The sequence below is a fragment of the Callithrix jacchus genome, chromosome 10 (genome assembly GCF_049354715.1).
Source record: "Callithrix jacchus isolate 240 chromosome 10, calJac240_pri, whole genome shotgun sequence".
Lineage (NCBI taxonomy): Eukaryota > Metazoa > Chordata > Mammalia > Primates > Cebidae > Callithrix > Callithrix jacchus.
This window is the reverse complement of record NC_133511.1, coordinates 128,461,694-128,481,244: the sequence shown is the minus strand read 5'-3', so window position 1 is coordinate 128,481,244 and position 19,551 is coordinate 128,461,694. Positions and strand designations below refer to the sequence as shown.

General features: G+C 45.5%; 1 pseudogene; it reads right to left on the bottom strand.

Moving 5' to 3' along the window:
• Positions 1-368: 368 nt before the first annotated feature.
• On the bottom strand, positions 369-17,760 carry LOC128929127 (uncharacterized; annotated as a pseudogene).
• Between the last annotated feature and the right edge of the window lie 1,791 nt (positions 17,761-19,551).

Below are 19,551 nucleotides of genomic sequence, written 5' to 3'. Positions count from 1 at the left end.
TCCAGAACCCCAGGAGGGGCAGACACTGTCTAGCAGCGTCCTGCCCCTAGACCTGGTGAACGAGATCGTGATCATGCTGCGTTTCACTCCAGAGCCAGAAGACCCGGAGTGTAAGCACGGATAGAAACACAAGGCAAAGACACCACTTACAGAAACTGAAGGTGAATCCTCTGGGACAGTGGCGGGAGGCTGGGGTGTGAGGGCAGGGGCCGCACCCGGGGGAGGCTCCGCTCATTCCAGGGGTCCTCAGAGGGGAGGACCTGGGCCCTGAGGTTTCAGAGGAAAACAACGCAGGAGGAGGAAGTGGGTCACGAGGCAACACAGTGTTTTTATTTTAAATGACACACAAGTTCCCTACAGAGAAAACATCAATAAGAACCAGGAAAGGTCCCTGTGGCCCACCTGACCCCTGGACCGGTATATAAAGAGCCCGGGCTCAGGGGGCTCCACATCTGCACCTCCCTCTCATCTGCTCCTCTACCTGCTCCACCCTCGACCCACCAGAACCATGGGCTGCTGTGGCTGCTCTGGAGGCTGTGGCTCCAGTTGTGGGGGCTGTGGCTCCAGCTGTGGGGGCTGTGGAGGCTGTGGGGGCTGTGGCTCCAGTTGTGGGGGCTGTGGCTCCAGCTGTGGGGGCTGTGGCTCCAGCTGCTGTGTGCCTGTCTGCTGCTGCAAGCCCGTGTGCTGCTGTGTGCCAGCCTGTTCCTGCTCCAGCTGTGGCTCCTGTGGGGGCTCCAAGGGGGGCTGTGGCTCCTGTGGAGCCTCTAAGGGAGGCTGTGGCTCTTGTGGCTGCTGCCAGTCCAGCTGCTGTAAGCCCTGCTGTTCCCAGTCCAGCTGCTGTAAGCCCTGCTGTTCCCAGTCCAGCTGCTGTAAGCCCTGCTGTTCCCAGTCCAGCTGCTGTAAGCCCTGCTGTTCCCAGTCCAGCTGCTGCAATCCTTGCTGCTCCTCAGGCTGTGGGTCATCCTGCTGCCAGTCGAGCTGCTGCAAGCCCTGCTGTTCCCAGTGCAGCTGCTGTGTCCCCGTGTGCTGCCAGTGCAAGATCTGATGCTTGGCCCCAGATCTCAGATGAAGGCCACGCTGTATCTCAGACCTGTGATGCAGTTTTGAGTTGTGCTTCTCTGGAATATGACAGTCCCTGGAATCGGGAACAGAGCTTCCCAGCTCATGCCACATGTTTGCCCTAGAAATGCACTCACCCTGTGCCTCGCACCATCACACTGGCAATCCTGGGGTGAGCCATTTCCTCCGCTGCTCATCACAAAGCTCACCCCACTTGCTGGGGCCATACTGCCCTGCCCTTCCTTCTTCCTCAGAGAGCTCCCCTTTCCCCCGTCCACCCCGACCAGTGCTGGAGCTCAGGGAGGCCCAGGAGGCGCAGACACTCGGCCAGGCCCAGATCTGTGGCCTCTCCCATGGACCCCACTCTCCCGCTGAAATGCTCCCATTGTTGTCTCTATCTGCTAAAGCTCAGCTGGACCCTTAATCCTCTAAATAAACACCCACCCCCCAGCCTGTGTCTCCTTGGGTTCTTTCTGTGCCACGTCTCTCTACAGAGCCTGGTTCCTCATGAGCATGGGCTCCTTTCACGTCAGCAGGGGGTGCTGGCCTCCTGGATAGTTTGGCTCTTTAATTGCCACAGTCCCCCAAGGGTCTCTGTGTACCCCAGCATCCACCTGCTGAGATGGTTCTTGTGAAAAAGCTCTGGGACCACCTGGGATGTCTGCTCTCCTCCAGGGAGGTCCCGGGACCCTGAGAAGGCTGCATCCTACAGGGGTGGCTCTGAGTCACCGGCTTGGGTCTGGGGTCCCCCCAGGAGCACTTTGTCCTCCTGAACCAGCTGCCCTGGAGGAGACTGGGGCTTGTGTGAACCAAATGCTCATTGTAAGATGATGCCACAAACTCAGTCCCACCTGGTAGCTCAGGCAGCTCTGTGGCAGGACCTCAATAACAGACCCATGGCTCATGGTGACCTGGGCAGGTCAGGTGATGGGTGGGAGTGTACCCTGTGATGGTGACCCCATGCCACCCTGGCCAGGCCATGGTGCCCAGATACTCTGCTCAACAATCACTCAGGTGTTGCCCATAAGGTATTTTGTTAAAGAGATTAACATTCAACTTTCAGGAAAGCACTTTGCCCTCCATAATGGGGAGGGTCTAAGAGAAAAAAGTGAGGGTCCCTGGAAAAGCAGCCATTCTGCCTCAAGACGGTAACAGGAATCCTGCCTGTGCTTCCAAACACCAGGCCACCCCCCAGATTTTGTGCTCAGCAGCCCCTCAATCAACCGAGCCCATCCTTTGACAGGTGATTATGAATCGTACTTGCACACAGATCCTAGTGGCTCTTTTTATCTACAGAGTGATTTTGGAAAGTATCACATTCCTAAAAGAGGAGCAAACAGCTATGGGGCCCGGGTGATTAACCCAGTGGCCCTGATTCAGGGGCTGAGACAGCCAGCGATGGAAGGAGGGCGGGTGGGGACAAAGAGCGGCTGGAGAGCCACAGGGGAGCTGGAGGGCACGCTGGCTAGGAAGCAAGGGCAGAAGGGGACGTGCCCGTCCGTCCCCAGCCTTCCTGTTACAGGGACGGGGATGCCCTGGGATGAGGGACACACTCAATGTCATTCCCCACTAATCCTGAATTATTGTCACAGTCTTCCCCCCAGGACAAGGGCTTCAGAACCTTCCATTTGAAGAGACAGACAGGTCTCTCAGGTCCAACCCAACCCAGGTTCTGGAGGGTCCTTGGTGGGGAGAAGAGAGGGAAGGCATTGGCTCCAGGTCTCCCAGGCTTCCACAGTCCCCGGTTCAAACGAGGACTCCCCATTAATTGGCTCCGGGGGCACAGCCTCAGATGTCTGCTGACTTCTCAGGGGGCAATGCCTCCCCCTTCCTGTGCCCTCCCCCTCTCCCAGTGCCAGCCCACCAGCCACCCTGTTTTGGTGCTGTGCCTCTGGAAATATCTTTCTTCAAGCTTCTGGTTGAGCCATTTCTCAGCCCCCATCACCACGTGGAGAAGAGCTGATTGCAGAAGAAATAAGCAGGTGCTCAGATGCTGGAGCCTGACCCACGGGGCTTCCTGACAGTCGGGCAGATCCAGAAAACGGCACCAGTTCCATGAAACAGGATCCCATGGCCAAGGAATGAGGGCCTTAAAACAATACAAATAGATTATCTCACGGTTCTGAAGGCCAGAAGCTGGAAATGCAGGTGTCAGGAGGACTGCACTCTCTCCGCAGGTTCCAGGGGAGGCCCTCCTGTCTTTTCCAGCTTCTTGGCTCCAGTATCCTGGGGCACGTGACCTGTAAACCAAAATGTACCTAGGACAGGTGTCAGTCAATTTAGAAGGTGTATTTTGCCAGGGTTAAGGATGCACCCGTGACACAGCCTCAGGAGGTCCTCGTGACATGTGCCCAAGGGGGTCGGGCACAGCTTTGCTTTCATGCATTTTAGGGAAACAGGAGACACCGATCAATACACGTAAAGTGCACACTGGTTTGTCTGGCAAAGTGGAACAACTCGGAGGGGGAGGAGCTTTCAGGTCACAGGTGGATAAGAGACAAACTTGCATGCTTTTGAGTTTCTGATTAGCCTTTCCCTGAATGCTGTTTACAGGAATAGTCACTCATGACTTAGTCTGACTTAGTGAAAAACTAGGGCAAAAGAAGCTACCAGATTTGATTTGTCTCACGGGAGCAGAGGGAGGACTTTGAGTTCTGCCTGTCCAATGGGAGGCAGCTTTGTCCTACACCGTTCCCAGCGTGACTTCTCCCTATTGCTTTGTGATTTGGGGTGGATTTTTCATTCACAGGCGGCATCGCTCTGACCTGTGCCGCCACCATCACAGCCCCGTCCCCACATGTGTCTGCGTCTGTCTTCTTGTCCTGCAAGTCCTGTAATGGCACCAGTCATGTGGAAACAGGGCCATCCTAGTGACCTTATCATAACATAATGACATCCGCAAAGTTCCCATTTCCACATAGGATCACACTCACAAGTCCCAGGCGTTAGAGCTTCCATATGCACTCAGTAGACACGTATATTCAAGTATGTACTTCAGCATGTTCAACCCACAACACACAACGTCTGCCTTGCAAAAAGCCAACCGGCTCATTCTGTGCCGTGAGGAGGCTTCTTGGGCTACACTGTAGGCTCATGTTAACACGACTATTTACATTACCAGACCACAGAGGCCAGGCTATAATGTGTGCCGGAGGCGGGGGGAGCAGGGGATGAGGCAGGGCGACCCCACTGGCCCCAGCTGCCTGGAGGTCCCCCATCCCTCCTCAAACATGCAAGTCTAAGACCACGTAGCTGACAACTGCGTAGGGTTATCAGGAATTGATACAACCTATTGGCGCAGGTTGTCAGAAATGTAAAAGTCTAAGATGAGAACAAGGAGGGATGTGAATCTGTAAGATGTAGTTCTGTTGGCAGGTCTAATACATCCATATATGTGCTATGTACACGATGTTTCGCTTCTGAAAATACATGAAAGAGCTCTAATTAACTGGCTTAAGAAAAGAAAAAGGCTTGCATCTGATATTATCAGGAAAAAAAAACTAGTCAAATGCTTTTTCAAGTTTTATACAATGTAAGTAAAACCTTTAATATATAAGCTAGCTTTAAAATTGTTGGCAAAGTAATATCAGAAACATCCTATGCATTGCCAGCATACATTTTGTTTGCATTTATTAGTCAAGCAATTCCATACTTACCCCTGCCAAATACTATAAGGTGTCCAAGCTTGACATAGAGGTTACAAAACTACAAACCCAGCCCAAAACAGAATCATCTTTGCTTGCATAATTTTAATAAATAAGACATGGATATTGGTTTAATAAAAATAATTACATCTTGAATTATTTAGGAAAATTACCCTGTGACTTCAGGCAGCCTAGTCCATGGGCTATAAGGAGGTTTGTTTTGGGAAAGGATTGTTACCTTCTTTGTTTCAAAGCTGGACTGAAAACCAAGTTCCTCCCCAAGTCCAGGAAAGAATAAGGACAGCCTGGAGGTTAGAAGCAGGATGAAGTCGGTTAGCTCAGACCTTTCCCACTATCTCATTTGTTTTCATTTTTTTCCCTTTCCCACTATCTCAGTTAGAACTTTGCAATGGCAAATTTCATAAATGTAAATGATGATTGTTACAGTTTTCATAAATAATCCAGGTAAACAATTAAATAACATAATTAGGTAAATGTAATGGATAAATACTTGTAGACAAAGTTGTCACACTTTATAACGTAAAGTTATATTAAATTAAGTAATAGATATTTTTCAGTAAAAAATATATTGTAGAGAAACACTTCTTTTTTAAAAAATGTTCTTTTTAAAAGGTGAAAAGTGTTTTCTATTTCAAAGCTTATTTAAGAGTTATGTATAAAACAAGGTAAAAGAAACCAGGAAATAAGAGAGGTGTAAAGAAAAGTATAGCAATAAGGAGCTAGTTTTTGGTAAGAAAGTTTAAAGAGAAATAATCTTGTATGGTAAATTTAGTCCTAGAATGAAATGACTGGTTGTTTCAGAAAGAGGGATGTTTAGGGCAAAGCAGAAAGTCTAAGCATGTCATGAACGCTCCACGTAAGTCAAAATAAGAGGATTTATTTAAATAAAAACCTTTCGTATGATCAAGTTATCTATAATTAAATGAAGATTATAATGGCCTTTCTACAGATTGGGTGTGATGTAAAAAAAGATTTACACACTAAAGAATTAGTTAGAAAAATAAAATTTTCTTAAGGGATTGTTTTACTTTTAATAAATTAAAAGAGATTATAATTTTTTTTAGCTGAAAGTTCAGCTTTTATTGCATCTCCCTGTTTCCGGTTTTCTCTTCCCCTTTAAAGGGTGCAGAATAGTCATGCTCACCTTCAACTCATTTTCAGCTCATGTAGGTTTTCTTCCCTCAAGCTGTGTTTGTTGTGGCCTGATGCTAACAAAGTTTTCTTTCCTTCTTTCTTTTTTATCTTTTTGAGATGGGGTTTCACCCTTGTGGCCCAGGCTGGAATGCAATGGCATGATCTTGGCTGACAGCAACCTCTACCGTCCAGGTTCAAGTGATTCTACTGTCTCAGCCTCCTGAGTAGCTGGGATTACAGTCACCTGCCATCACATGCAGTTAATGTTTCTATTTTTAGTAGAAATGGGGTTTTGCCATCTTGGCCAGGCTGGTGTCAAACTTCTGACCTCAGGTGATCCACCTAACTTGGCCTCCCACAGTGCTGCCATTACAGGTATAAGCCACTGCAACTGGGAAATAACGTTTTCTTTAAAACATTAAATCCACCCCACCCCTGGGCACTCCCAAGCTAGCCCCAGCCTGACTGCCACCCAGCCCCAAGCTCATCTTCTCTCTCTGCTCCCTGAAGCCATTCTCAGGCCTGCATGGAGCCACCCTGCTGCCACCAGAAAGCTGCGTCATGTCAGGAAGGAACCTTGTCACACATGCTTGGAGGGAGGCTTCGTTGTCTTGACATCCAAAGTAATTATAAGGCGTGGTCCACCCTGTCTCTATGGGGTTAGGAGAGAAATTCTGCCTATAGTCACACAATAAAATTCTACTCAGCAGAAGAAGGAAGTGATCTGTTGGCCCACATTACAACTTGAATAAATCTCGAGACCCACCAGTCTCTGCACAGATGCCACCACCCATTGCTCGCTCATGTTCAGCCTTGCCCACACCGAGCAGCTTCCTTAAGACCCCAGCCCTGGCCCACACCCCTGCTTCTCTTCTGCAGGGCACACCTGCCCTCTCCAGGGCACACCTGCCCAGACCTCAGGGCAGGCACTGTGAGCTGTCCCCACAGCACAGCACAGTGCAGCCGTGCTCAGTGAGTCACAGAGCTGGATGCAGAAGGGCTTCAGTGTCTTCCCACCTCCCCCACAATCCCCAAACCTGGGCCACACTAAAGGGTCTGCTGGTTCCGTCTGTACAGGGAGCAGACTCCTGAGGAGGCAGGAGCACCCAACCTTGACCCCACCCACCACAGAGGGAGGAAAAACGCTGGGGTCCTGGGAGACCACATTTTACATAAACACGAGGTATAGACAGTTGTCATCTGCGTCACCAGAGAGAAGGCCAGCGTTCACAGTGCCCTGGCGACCTGAACTCTTTAGCAAATAAGAGGTTGTGAATGGTGGCATCACTACAAGTCTGAGGCAGGCACTATGAAGCAAGTTAGAGCAATTTCTTTTGCAGGCAACTCTGACTTTCAAAGACAGAGCAGGAGGAGGCTGAGCAGAGAGGAGCCCACCTGCACAGAGCAAGCTGGAAATTCCAGAGATCAGTGAGGCTGAAGCCCAGCACCATCACCCACTCATCCACACTAGAATCTGAATTTCTCAGGGTCTGGCTCAGAAACATGGGTCAGTTCACAGGAGCCCCCAAAGAAAGAGATGAAGATTTGAGGAGGGAAAGAATGTGTGAAGTTCACTCATCCCAAGGGGTCTGCAGAAAGGTGCAGAGTTGGGCCTTGAAGATTTGGAGACAAAAACAGTATGGAACCAGGAATTGAGTCAGAGGATAAAGCACATTGGTGTTATTTTAAAGAAAACAGAGTTTCCATGGGGAAAGACCATAAATAGACACAAGGAAGTGACCATGTGCCCAGCAGGCCCCAGACAGGGATATAAAGGGCCTGGGCTCAGGGGGCTGCTCAGTTGCACACCGTCCTCTCACCTGCTCCTATACCTGCTCCACCCTCAATCCACCAGAAACATGGGCTGCTGTGGCTGCTCTGGAGGTTGTGGCTCCAGCTGTGGGGGCTGTGGCTCTGGCTGTGGGGGCTGTGGCTCCAGCTGCAGGGGCTGTGGCTCCAGCTGTGGGGGCTGTGGCTCCGGCTGTGGGAGCTGTGGCTCCAGCTGCTGTGTACCCGTCTGCTGCTGCAAGCCCATGTGCTGCTGTGTGCCAGCCTGTTCCTGCTCCAGCTGTGGCTCCTGTGGGGGTTCCAAGGGGGGCTGTGGCTCCTGTGGGGGCTCCAAGGGGGGCTGTGGCTCCTGTGGGGGCTCCAAGGGGGGCTGTGGCTCCTGTGGGGGCTCTAAGGGAGGCTGTGGCTCTTGTGGCTGCTCCAAGTGCAGTTGCTGCAAGCCCTGTTGCTCTTCCGGCTGTGGGTCATCCTGTTGCCAGTCTACGTGCTGCAAGCCCTGCTGTTCCCAGTCCAGCTGCTGTAAGCCCAGCTGCTGCTCCTCAGGCTGTGGGTCATCCTGCTGTCAGTCCAGCTGCTGCAAGCCCTGCTGCTCCCAGTCCAGCTGCTGTAAGCCCTGCTGCTCCTCAGGCTGTGGGTCATCCTGCTGTCAGTCCAGCTGCTGCAAGCCCTGCTGCTCCCAGTCCAGCTGCTGTGTCCCCGTGCGCTGCCAGTGCAAGATCTGAGGCTCTGGAGAGAACTCCCAGGTAGCTCCTGAAGATCTGTGCTTCCCAACAAGTGACAGCCCTGACGCATATCCTCTTCCAGAGTGGAACAATGAGTCCCCTGCTCAGGGCTTCTTTTTCCAGCCCTTGAGGAAATGGAATGAATGGCTCCCTGCCTGTTCACTATAAGATAAGGGTATCCCATGCCACTGGCATTCTTGCCCCCTCCTTCCCACATGCCCCCATATATTTGAGCCAGACTGCACCTGGACACGGCCCTCCTGTCAAGGAGGCACCTGGAATTCCCCTCCCTAATTCCATGGGAGACAGCAAACCTTTCTTTCCTGTGTCTGCCAGGAGTTCCATGGCATTTACAGATGGATGTCCTATAACCAGAATGATCACATGTATCTAGGGAAATCCAAAATTGATCTGGGTGCAGCACTAAATAAATTCTCCACCCCTCAGCCTTGGTCTCACTGACCCTTTTCTTCCAGCTTCTGTCTCATTGGCAAACTGGCCACGTGTCCTTCCCCTCCCTCCCTATATCTTATTCCTCCCACTGCTGTGCCTGCATCACAGGCTCAGATCCCAGAGTCATGAAGGAATCACTAGTGTCATGGATGAATGAATGAACCTGTTAATGAATGAGTATCTCATTAGCACACAGGGAGCCCCAGCTGCATCCCACTGAGATTCGATCTATCTTGGTTGGAATCGTGGACTCCTGCTCCTTCCCCATGGGAGGCTATGTTTGGGGGAGAAGGAGATCTTTGCCCTCAGTGTCTAGGAAGGGGTGTAATGGGTGGTCCCTGTGCCTAGGCAGGCACCAGGGTGGGCATCAAGCCAGGAGAGAGGGAAGGGAGTCTAGAATGAGCTGTGTCCCTGAGATGCTCTGTGGGACAAAACCGGAAACTGCTGCCTCGGGGACCTGAGACGAGCACTGGCTGAGGTGGGCTCCCCATCTCTGGGCTCAGAGTGAGGAAGAATCCAAGTGTCCTCTGACCACTCACAGGCTTCACAGCTTTTGTTGGCATAGGGAGGAGCAGAAGGACTTTTCTCAGCCTGGTAAAGGGCACCTGCTGGCAGCGAACACTGTGCTTAAGTGTGAAAACCTGGATGTTTCCCCCTAAGATCGGGAATGAGAAAAGGACGTCCACACACACCACTTCTTTTATTCAACATTTCACTGACACTATAGCCAGAGTAATATGACAGGAAAAGGAAATAAAGGCATCCAGGTAAGAAAACAGGAAGCCAAATTATCTCTATTTACAGAAAACCTCATCTTCTATACAGAAGATGCTGAAGGACACACACAGACACACACACACACAGACGCACAACTATTAGGGCCAGTAACTGAGCTCAGCAGAGTGCAGGACACAAGGACTATACACAGAAGTCAGCTGCGTTTCTACACAACAGCAACAAGCACCCCAAAAAGGATGTAAGAACACAATAAAATTTTTGGGAACAAATACAACCAAAAAGCACAAGACTCGGGCCCGTAACACTTCAAAACGTCTTTGGAAGAAGTTAAACAGGACCAAATTAAATAGGGAAAAAATCCCATGTTCATGTATTGGAAGAGCTAATATTGTGAAGATTGAAACACTGTGAAAAAGAATAATCGACCAATTTAATGCAATTCCTATCAATATCTCAGATTTCTTTTTTTAAGAATGGTCAAGTTGATCCTAAAATCTATATGGACATTCAAGGGACCCAAAACAGCTAAAACAATCTTGAAAAAGAAAAACAAGATTGAGGACTCACATTTTCCAGCTTCCAAATGGGCTGCACAGCTGCAGTCATGGGGTCAGCCTGGTGCTTCTGTAAGGAGAGAAAGACGGATCGCTGCCTGGAGTAGGTTTGAGACTCTTGAGATAAAGCCTCACAGTTGTGGGTTTCCCACAAGGGTAGCAAACAATTCCATGGGAAAAGAGGAATCTTTTCAACAGATAATGCTGCTGAGACAACTGAATTTCCACATGCAAAAGAGTGAATTTGGATCTTTACCTCATACCATATACCAGACAAACAAAAAACTGGAAAAAATAGGTGAATGACCTAATTATACAAGCCAAAACTAGAGGATTACTAGAAGTAAAACAGGTTAAGGCTTCATGACCTTGGATTATGAAATAGTTCTTAGACAATTATACCAAAACACAAGGAGAAACTTGATTATCTTACTCCATCAAAACGAATAGTTTTTGAGCTTCCAAAGGCACTGAAAGAAATGAAAAGACATCAACAGACTGAAAGAGACCACTTTCAAATCATGTGTTTGATGATGAAATTGCAGCCGGACTCATAAAGAATTCTTACTACTCAAACACACAACCCAATTTAAAAGTCAGCAGAGGATTTAAATAGGCCCTTTCCAAAGAAGGTATACAGATGGCTCATAAGCATATGAAAAGGGGCTCAACATTGATAGTCATCAGGGAAACTCACGGAAATGCAGATCAAAGCCACAATAAGATAGCAGTTCACATCTCCTGGGATTGTTTGTTTATTTATTTATCTATTTATTTATTATTTCCAATTGTACTTTAGGTTCTGGGTACATGTGCAGATCATGCAGGGTTGTTGCTTAGGTACATACATGGCACAGTGGTTTGCTGCCTCCATCCCCCTTTCATCTATATCTGGCATTTCTACCCACGTTATCCCTCCCCATCCTCCCAAACCCCATGCTGTCCCTCCCCTAGCCCTCCCTTACTGACCCAGTGTGTGATACTCCCCTCTCTGTGTCCACGTGTTCTCATTGTTCAACACCCACCTATGACTGCAAACATACGGTGTTTGATTTTCTGTTCTTGTGTCACTTTTCTGAGAATAATAGTTTCCAGATTCATCCATTCCTTACAAAGGACACAAACTCATAGCGTTGTATGGATGTGTAGTATTCCATGGTGTATATGCGCCACATTTTCTTGGTCCAGTCTATCACTAATGGGCATGTGAGTTGGTTTCAGGTCTTTGCTATTGTAAACAGGGCCACAATGAACATACATGTGCATGTGTCTTTATAATAGAAGGTCTTATAATCCTTTGGTATTTACTGAGTAATGGGATTGCTGGATCAAATGGAATTTCTATTTCTAGATCCTTGAGGAAACGCCACACTGTCTTCTACAATGGTTAAACTAGTTTACACTCCCACCAACAATGTAAAAGTGTTCCTATATCTCCACATCCTCTTCAGCATCTGTGGTCTCCAGATTTCTTAATGATCACCATTCTAACTGATGTGAGATGATATCTCAGTGTGGTTTTGATTTGCATTTCTCTAATGATGAGTGATGATGAGCATTTTTTCATATGTTTGTTGGCCTCATATATGTCTTCTTTGAAAAGTGTCTGTTCATATCCTTTGCCCACTTTTGAATGGGTTTGTTTATTTTTTTCTTGTAAATCTGTTTTAGTTTTTTGTAGATTCTGGATATTAGCCCTTTGTCAAATGGGTAGACTGCTAAAATTTTTCCCATTCTGCTGGTTGCCACTTCACTGTAATGATTGTTTCTTTTGCTGTACAGAGCTCTGAAATTTACTTAGATTTCATTTGTCTATTTTGGATTTTGTTGCCATTGCTTTTGGTGTTTTAGTTAAAGTCCTTGCCTATGCCTATGTCCTGAATGGTATTGCCCAGGTTTTCTTCTAGGGTTTTTGTGATGTTAGGTCTTATGTTTAAATCTTTAATCCTTCTGGAGTTAATTTTAGTGTAAGATGACCTGAAGGGGTCCAGTTTCTGCTTTCTGCACATTGCTAGCCAGTTTTCCCAACACTATTTATTAAACAGGGAATTCTTTCCTTATTGCTTGTTTTTGTCAGGTTTGTCAAAGATCAGATGGTTGTAGATGTGTGGTGTTGCTTCAGAGGCCTCTGTACTGTTCCATTGGTCTATGTCTGTGTTTTGGTACCAGTACCATGCTGTTTGTATTACTGTACCTTTGTAGTGTAGTTTGAAGTCAGGCAGCATGATGCCCCCAGCTTTGTTCTTTTTGCTTAGGATTATCTTTGCCATGCAGGCTCTCTTTTGGTTCCATATGACGTTTAAAGAGGGTTTTTTTCCAGTTCTGTGAAGGTCATCAGTAGCTTGATGGGGAGAGCGTTGAATCTATAAATTACTTTGGGCAGTATGGCCATTTTCACCATATTGATTCTTCTGAACCATGAGCATGGAATGTTTTTCCATCTGTTTGTGTTTTCTCTAAAAACCACATGATTATCTCAATAGATGCCTCGAAGGTCTTTGACAAAATTCAGCAGCCTTTATGCTAAAAACCCTCAATAACCTAGTTATCAACAGAACGTATCACAAAATAATAAAAGATATTTACAACAACCCCACAGCCAATATCATACTAAATGGTAAAAAGTGGAAGCATTCCCTTTGAAATCTGTCACTAGACAAGGATGCCCTCTCTCACCAGTCCTATTCAATATAGTATTGGAAGTTCTAGCCAGAGCAATCGAGCAAAAGAAAGAAATAAAGAGTATTCAATTAGGAAAGGAGGAAATACAATTGTTTCTATTTGCTGATGACATGGTTGTATATTTGGAAGACTGCATCATCTCAGCCCAAAATCTCCTGGAACTGATAAGCAACTTCAGCAAAGTCTCAGGACACAAAATCAATGTGCAGAAATCACAAGCATTCCTATACTCTAATAACAGACAAACAGAGAGACAAATCAAGAGCAAACTCCCATTCACAATTGCTACAAAGAGAATAAAATACCTGGGAATACAACTAACAAAGGATGTAAAGGACCTCTTCAAGATGAACTGCAAACCACTGCTCAAGGAAATAAGAGAGGACACAAGCAGATGGGATGGTTATCATCCAAAAGACAGACAATGAGAAACGCTGATGAGAATGTGGAGAGGTGGGAGCCCTTGTGCATTGGTGATGGGAATGAAAATCATGCCACTACTGTGAAACATAGTTCCTCAAATGTTCCTTGTAGAGTTACCATGCGACCCAGCAATTCCACTCTTGGGTGACTACCTAAGAGAACTGAAAATATATGTCACATAAAAACTTGTATGATGATATTTATAGCAGCATTATTCTCATGTGCCAAGAAGTGGAACCATCTACCTGTCCACAAATTGGTGAGGTGGAGAAACAAAATGTGGTCTATTTATACATGGATATATTTATATTCCGGATGTTAACCTCATATCAGATGTATAAATTGCAAATGTTTTCTCGTTGTGTAGGTTGCCTTTTCATCCCATTGATTGTGTCCTTTGAGGAGCAAATATTTTAAGTTAGAGAGAGTCCCATTTGCCTACCTTTGCTTTTGTTGCCTATAATGTGGTGTCATTGAGACTGGGTACCAAGACTCTGGGAAGACTCAGCTTGCTCCCCAATAAGATGATGTTCTTTCAGGCCTTTGGTCCCTCCCTCATCCAAGAATGAGGTAGAGGACCCTCAGGCACCGTGCACTCATAAGTAATTATCGGACCCCAAAGGGTCGCAGAAAGTGATTTATTTAGGCAGAGAGAGAAAAAGGAGAAAGAAAGAAATATAGAGAGCAGCTTCCACCACGTCGTGGAAGGGGATCCAGATATGGAGTCCACACCAATGTGGGGGAAGGGGACTTTTAACTTGGGAGTAATTCCTGCCCCATTCAAATTTTCTGTCCTATGAAAGGAATTCCTTCAAACTCCCGCTAGAGTGATTGATCTTTGATTTCTTCCTGCATTCACAAAAGTTAACAAAGCCCTCTAAGTCTCCTGGATGGAGACGTGGGAGAAGGCAGGTAGGCCATGTCGCTGGGAAGTTCCTGCCTTTGAAACTACTCCCCCTGTGGACCCAGGAAGTGTACATTCCCTCACCATATCCAATAAACCATTGCCAAATCCACTGAAGATTTTTTACTTGTTCTTTGGAGTATTTTAAACTATCAGGGTTTATGTTTAGGTCTTTAATCCATTTTGAGTCAATTTTTGTGTATGATGTAAGATAAGTATCCAGTTTCATTCCATTGCATGTGGATATTCATTTTTCCCAATACCATTTGCTGAAGAGACTGTACTTGTGCCATGGCATGGTCTTGACACCATTGTCAGTGATCATGTGACTGTATACACAGAGGTTTATTTCTGTACTTTATTCAATTCATTCCATTGGCCTACATTTCTGTTTTCGTGTAGGAACCACTCTATTTTGATAACTGTAGCTTTGTAATATGTTTTGAAATCAGGAGATGTGATTTCTTAAATTTTGTTCTTTTCCAAAATTGTTTTGGCTATGCAGGTTTACTTGATATTCCATATTAATTTTAGAATTTTTTATTTTTTTAAGTTTATTTCTGTAGTTATTGGGGATCAGGTGGTGTTTGGTTACATGAGTAAGTTCTTTAAAGTTATTTGTGAGATTTTGGTGCACCCATCACCCGAGCAGTCTACACTGCATCCAGTGAGCAGTCTTTTGTCCCTCACCCCCTTCCCACACTTTCCCCCTTAGTCCCCAAAGTCCAGTGTGTCATTCTTATGCCTTTGCATTCTCAGCTTAGCTCGCACTTACGAGTGAGAACATATGATGTTTGATTTTCCATTCCAGAGTGACTCCACTTGGAATAATAGTCTTCAATCTCATCCAGGTTTCTGCAATGCCATTGATTCATTTCTTTTTAGGTCTGAGTTGTGTTCCATCATATATATATATCACAGTGTCTTTTCCTACTCATTGATTGATAGGCATTTGGGTTGACTCCACATTTTTGCAGTTGCAAATCGTGCTGCTATAAACATGCGTGTGTAAATATCCTTTTTGTAGAATGACTACTTTTCCTCTGGATAGGTACTGAGTAGTGAGATTCCTCAATCAAATGGTAGTGCTGGAGTGATCCAAGATGGCTGATCATTAGCAGCTCAGGCTCATAGCTCCCAGTGAAAGCACAGAGAACGAGAGGACGCCATACTTTCAGACAAATTTTTGTTGCTCACGGACCAGGAGATTCCCAGTGGAGGAGCCCCACGGGTTGCCAGTATGACTCTTGTGGCTGGCGTGACGGTTTTGCCAGTGCCCCAGCGTGGCAGTTCTCAATGCAGAGTAAACAGGACTGGGTCCCCTTTTGGTCGACATTTGGAGCTCTGTGGAGGCAGAGTAGCCCATTCAGCTGGTTGAAAAAGGGATTCAGGAGGGAAGCCAGACTGGAGACTCCCGGGCAGAAAAGCACAAGAATCTTGATGCTGCTGTTTTAGCTGGCACAGTGGGTTGCTCAGATTTTGGCGCTGGGAATTAACAAGTTGGACGTCCACTCAGAGACCTAATTTGAAAATCGGTAATTACAAAGACAACAGGTGTATAAATTTACAATGACAGGAAGAAACCAGCGTAAAAAGGCTGAGAATACTCAACATCAGAATTCGTCTCCCTCTACAGAGGATCACAGTTCCTCATCAACAAGGGAACAAGGCCTGATGGAGAATGAGTGCATCCCAATAACAGAATTAGGCTTCAGAAGGTGGATAATAAGAAACTTCTGTGAGTTAAAAGAACATGTTCTAGCTCAATGTAAAGAAACTAAGAACCTTGAAAAAAGGTTTGACAAAATCCTAATGAGAACAGACAATTTAGAGAGGAATATAAGTGAATTAATGGAACTGAAGAATACAATACAAGAACACCACGAAGTATGCACAGGTTTTAACAGTTGAATTGATCAAGCAGAAGACAGGATATCAGAGGTCAAAGACCAACTTAATGAAATGAAACAAGAAGACAAGATTAGAGAATAAAGAGTAAAAAGGAATGAGCAACGTCTCCAAGAAATATGGGACTATGTGAAAAGACCTAATTTACGTTTGATAGGTGTACCTGAATGTCGTGAAGAGAATAAATCCAAGCTGGAAAATATTCTTCAGGATATTATTCAGAAAAACTTTCCTAACCTAGTAAGGTGGGACAATATTCAATTCCAGATAATGCAGAGAACACCACAAAGATATTCCTCAAGTAGAGCAACCCCAAGACACATAATTGTTAGATTCACCAGGGTTGAAATAAAGGAGAAAATTCTAAGGGCAGCTATAGAGAAAGGTCAGGTTACCCATAAAGGGAAGCCTATCAGACTCACAGCAGATCTCTCAGCAGAAACCCTACAAGCTAGAAGAGAGTGGGGGTCAATATTCAATATCCTCAAAGAAAAGAATTTTCAACCCAGAATCTCATATCCAGCCAAACTAAGCTTTATAAATGAAGGAAAAATAAAAATTTTCATGAACAAGCAAGCACTCAGAGATTTCATTACCACCAGGCCTGCTTTACAAGAGCTTCTGAAAGAAGCACTACACACAGAAAGAAACAACCAGTATCAGTCATCCCAAATACTTACCAAAAGGTAAAGAATATCTCCATAATGAAGAATCTATATCAACTAATGGGCAAAATAACCAGCTAGCATTAAACGACAATATTAAACTCACAAATATCAATATTAATCCTAAATTTAAATGGATTAAGTGCCCCAATCAAAGACACAGACATGCAAACTGAATAAAAAGCCAAAACCCATTGGTACGCTGTATCCAGATCCATCTCATAAGCAAGGACACACAAAGACTCAAAACAAAATGTTGGAGGAAGACTCATCAATCAAATGGAGAGGAGGAAAAAAAAAAAAACAGGAGTTGTAACTTTCCTCTCTGACAAAATAGACTTTAATAGTAACAAAGACTAAAAGAAACAAAGAAGGACATTACATAATGGTAAAAGGATCAATGCAACAACAGGAGTCAATGATCATAAATATATATATTCACCCAATATAGGAACACCCAGATACATAGGACAAGTTTTCAATGACCTAGAAAGACACTTGGACTTCCGCACAATAATAGTGGGAGACTTTGACACCACATTGTTAATATTCGATGGATCAGTGAGATAGAAAATTAACAGGGACATTTATGATTTGAACTCAGACCTGGAACAAGTAAACTCAGCGAATATTTATAGAATTCTTCACCCCAGGTCCACAGAACATACATTCTTTTAGTATCACATGACACCTATTTTGAAAGTAACCACACAAATGGAAGCAAATCACTCTTCAGCATTTGCACAGCATTTCACAGATTTAAATGAAATATTGGTTGGCTGTTGGTTTGTTATTTTCTTTCCTTATTCCTTCCTGTCTCTGCTGTTAAGCACAATTATCGGCATAAAAGAGGTTTTTAATACCTACTTTTAGATTGCATTCCAGCCTGGGCAATAGAGCAAGACTTCTGTTCTCTCTCCCCCTTTTCTCTCTTTCTTTCTTTCATAAAAAAAAAAAACAGTAGCACTGCCTTTAGTTTTTCAAGGAATCACCACAAACACTACGATATGTGTATCACGGTGTTTGTACTAGTTTACCGGCAGCGTAGAAGCGTTCCCTGTTCATCGTATCCACGGCAACATCTATTATTTTTGAGTTTTTGATTATGGCCATTCTTGCAGGAGTAAGGGTACTGCCTTGTGGTTTTGACTTGTCTTTCCCTGGTCATGAGTAATTTTGAGCATTTTCTTGATATGTTTGTTGGGCATTTTACATCTTCTTTGGAGAACTGTCTACTCATGACTTTAGCCCACCTTTTGATGGGATTGTTTTTTTTCTTGCTAATGTGTTTGAGTTTGTTGTAGATTTTGGATATTAGGCCTTTCTCACATGTATAGATTGTGAAGATTTTCTTCCACTCCATGGGTCGCCTGTCTGCTCTTCTGACTTCCTTTTGCAAAAGCTCTTTAGTTGAATTCAGTCCCAGCTATTTATCTTTGTTTTTTGCTCTTGGGTTCTGGGTCATGAAACCCTTGTCTAAGCCAATGTCTAGAAGGGTTATTTCAATGTTATTTTCTGTAAATCGTATAGTCTCAGGCTTAGGTTTAAGACCTTCATCCATTTTGAGTTCATTTTTCTGTAAGGTGAGGGATGAGGATTCTGTTTCATTTTCCTACATGTGACTTGCCAATTATCCCAGCATTATTTGTTGAATAGAGTGTCCTGTCCCACCCGAGTCTTTGTGAAAATCCCCAGGGCCTTGCATGTTCCTTACGCCTTGGCAGAGCAGCCCCTGTTTCTCCCCAGGGTGCATCTGCAGCCCCTTATTTGCCACCTGCTGTATTCATGGGTTGAGCCCAGAGACATTTTAGGGCAGCCAAGCTCTTCCTTCCTTCTCGGTGTCAGCTAGCACTTCCTATGACTGCTAGTAGTGGGGGCATGGTGGGGAGAATTCTTTCTTTCTTCTAGCACTGCTCTCTAACAAATTTGTATTATCAATAGTTTAGAAAGCCTGCTTTTAGTTTCAATAACTATGTTAATTTTTAAGATTATGAAATTTGGGGGACATCATCAAATTGCTTTCCTATATGAGCTATAATATTTGGAAGACATTTCTGAGAGCCAGCTCTGCCTCTACCTGTCAAACATTTGTTCTCTGCTGCCCACGTGCAGCCACTGGAGGATACATGGTATCAGGACACAATCTGGCCATTCGTCTTGTGCCACCACACTTGGGCAAGTTTCCACAGTGGATGGTAGGCGTGTTCCTGGAAGTCATTCATCCTCTAAACGATAAGAAATAATTGGACTATAGTTGGAAGGGACTCTGAATCCCATAAACGTATCCCACTGAACCGAAATGAAAGTAATTCTCCAGTTTCCACTCCCCACAGTCATAACCCCAAAATGACTAACACCCCAGCAATATTACCTTGCACAAAGCCTCGGCTGGGGCTAAAACCCTAACCCTGGTGAGTGCACTGGAATAGATACGCTTAGCTGGACTTTCTCTCCTTTCTCATCCTTTCCCGTTTCAACTTCCCACACTCTGGACAATGATGCGGGCGGCGTCCTGTGCCTGTGCTGGTGTGTGGGCTGTCCCCTCCCAGACAAGCTCTCCTGTTTCTGTTTGTGCTGTTCTGGGGCCACCTCTCTCATGGGCCTGGGGATGATGGAGTGTTCTTGAGTGGTGGCTGCTTCAGATGAAGTCACTGAAAGGGGTCTTTCTAAAGAGATGGGACCACCTTGGCTGTGGGTGGGTGGGCGTGAGACGTTGACTAGGGTGGGGCAGGACAGGCTGCTTAGAGTTCAGGGGAATTTGGGGATTCCATGTTTTTGTCTCACCTGTGTCCACCCAGATGATTTCATCCCAAAAGTTTCAGCAAATGCCTGCTCCTCACCAGTCGTGTTCTCACC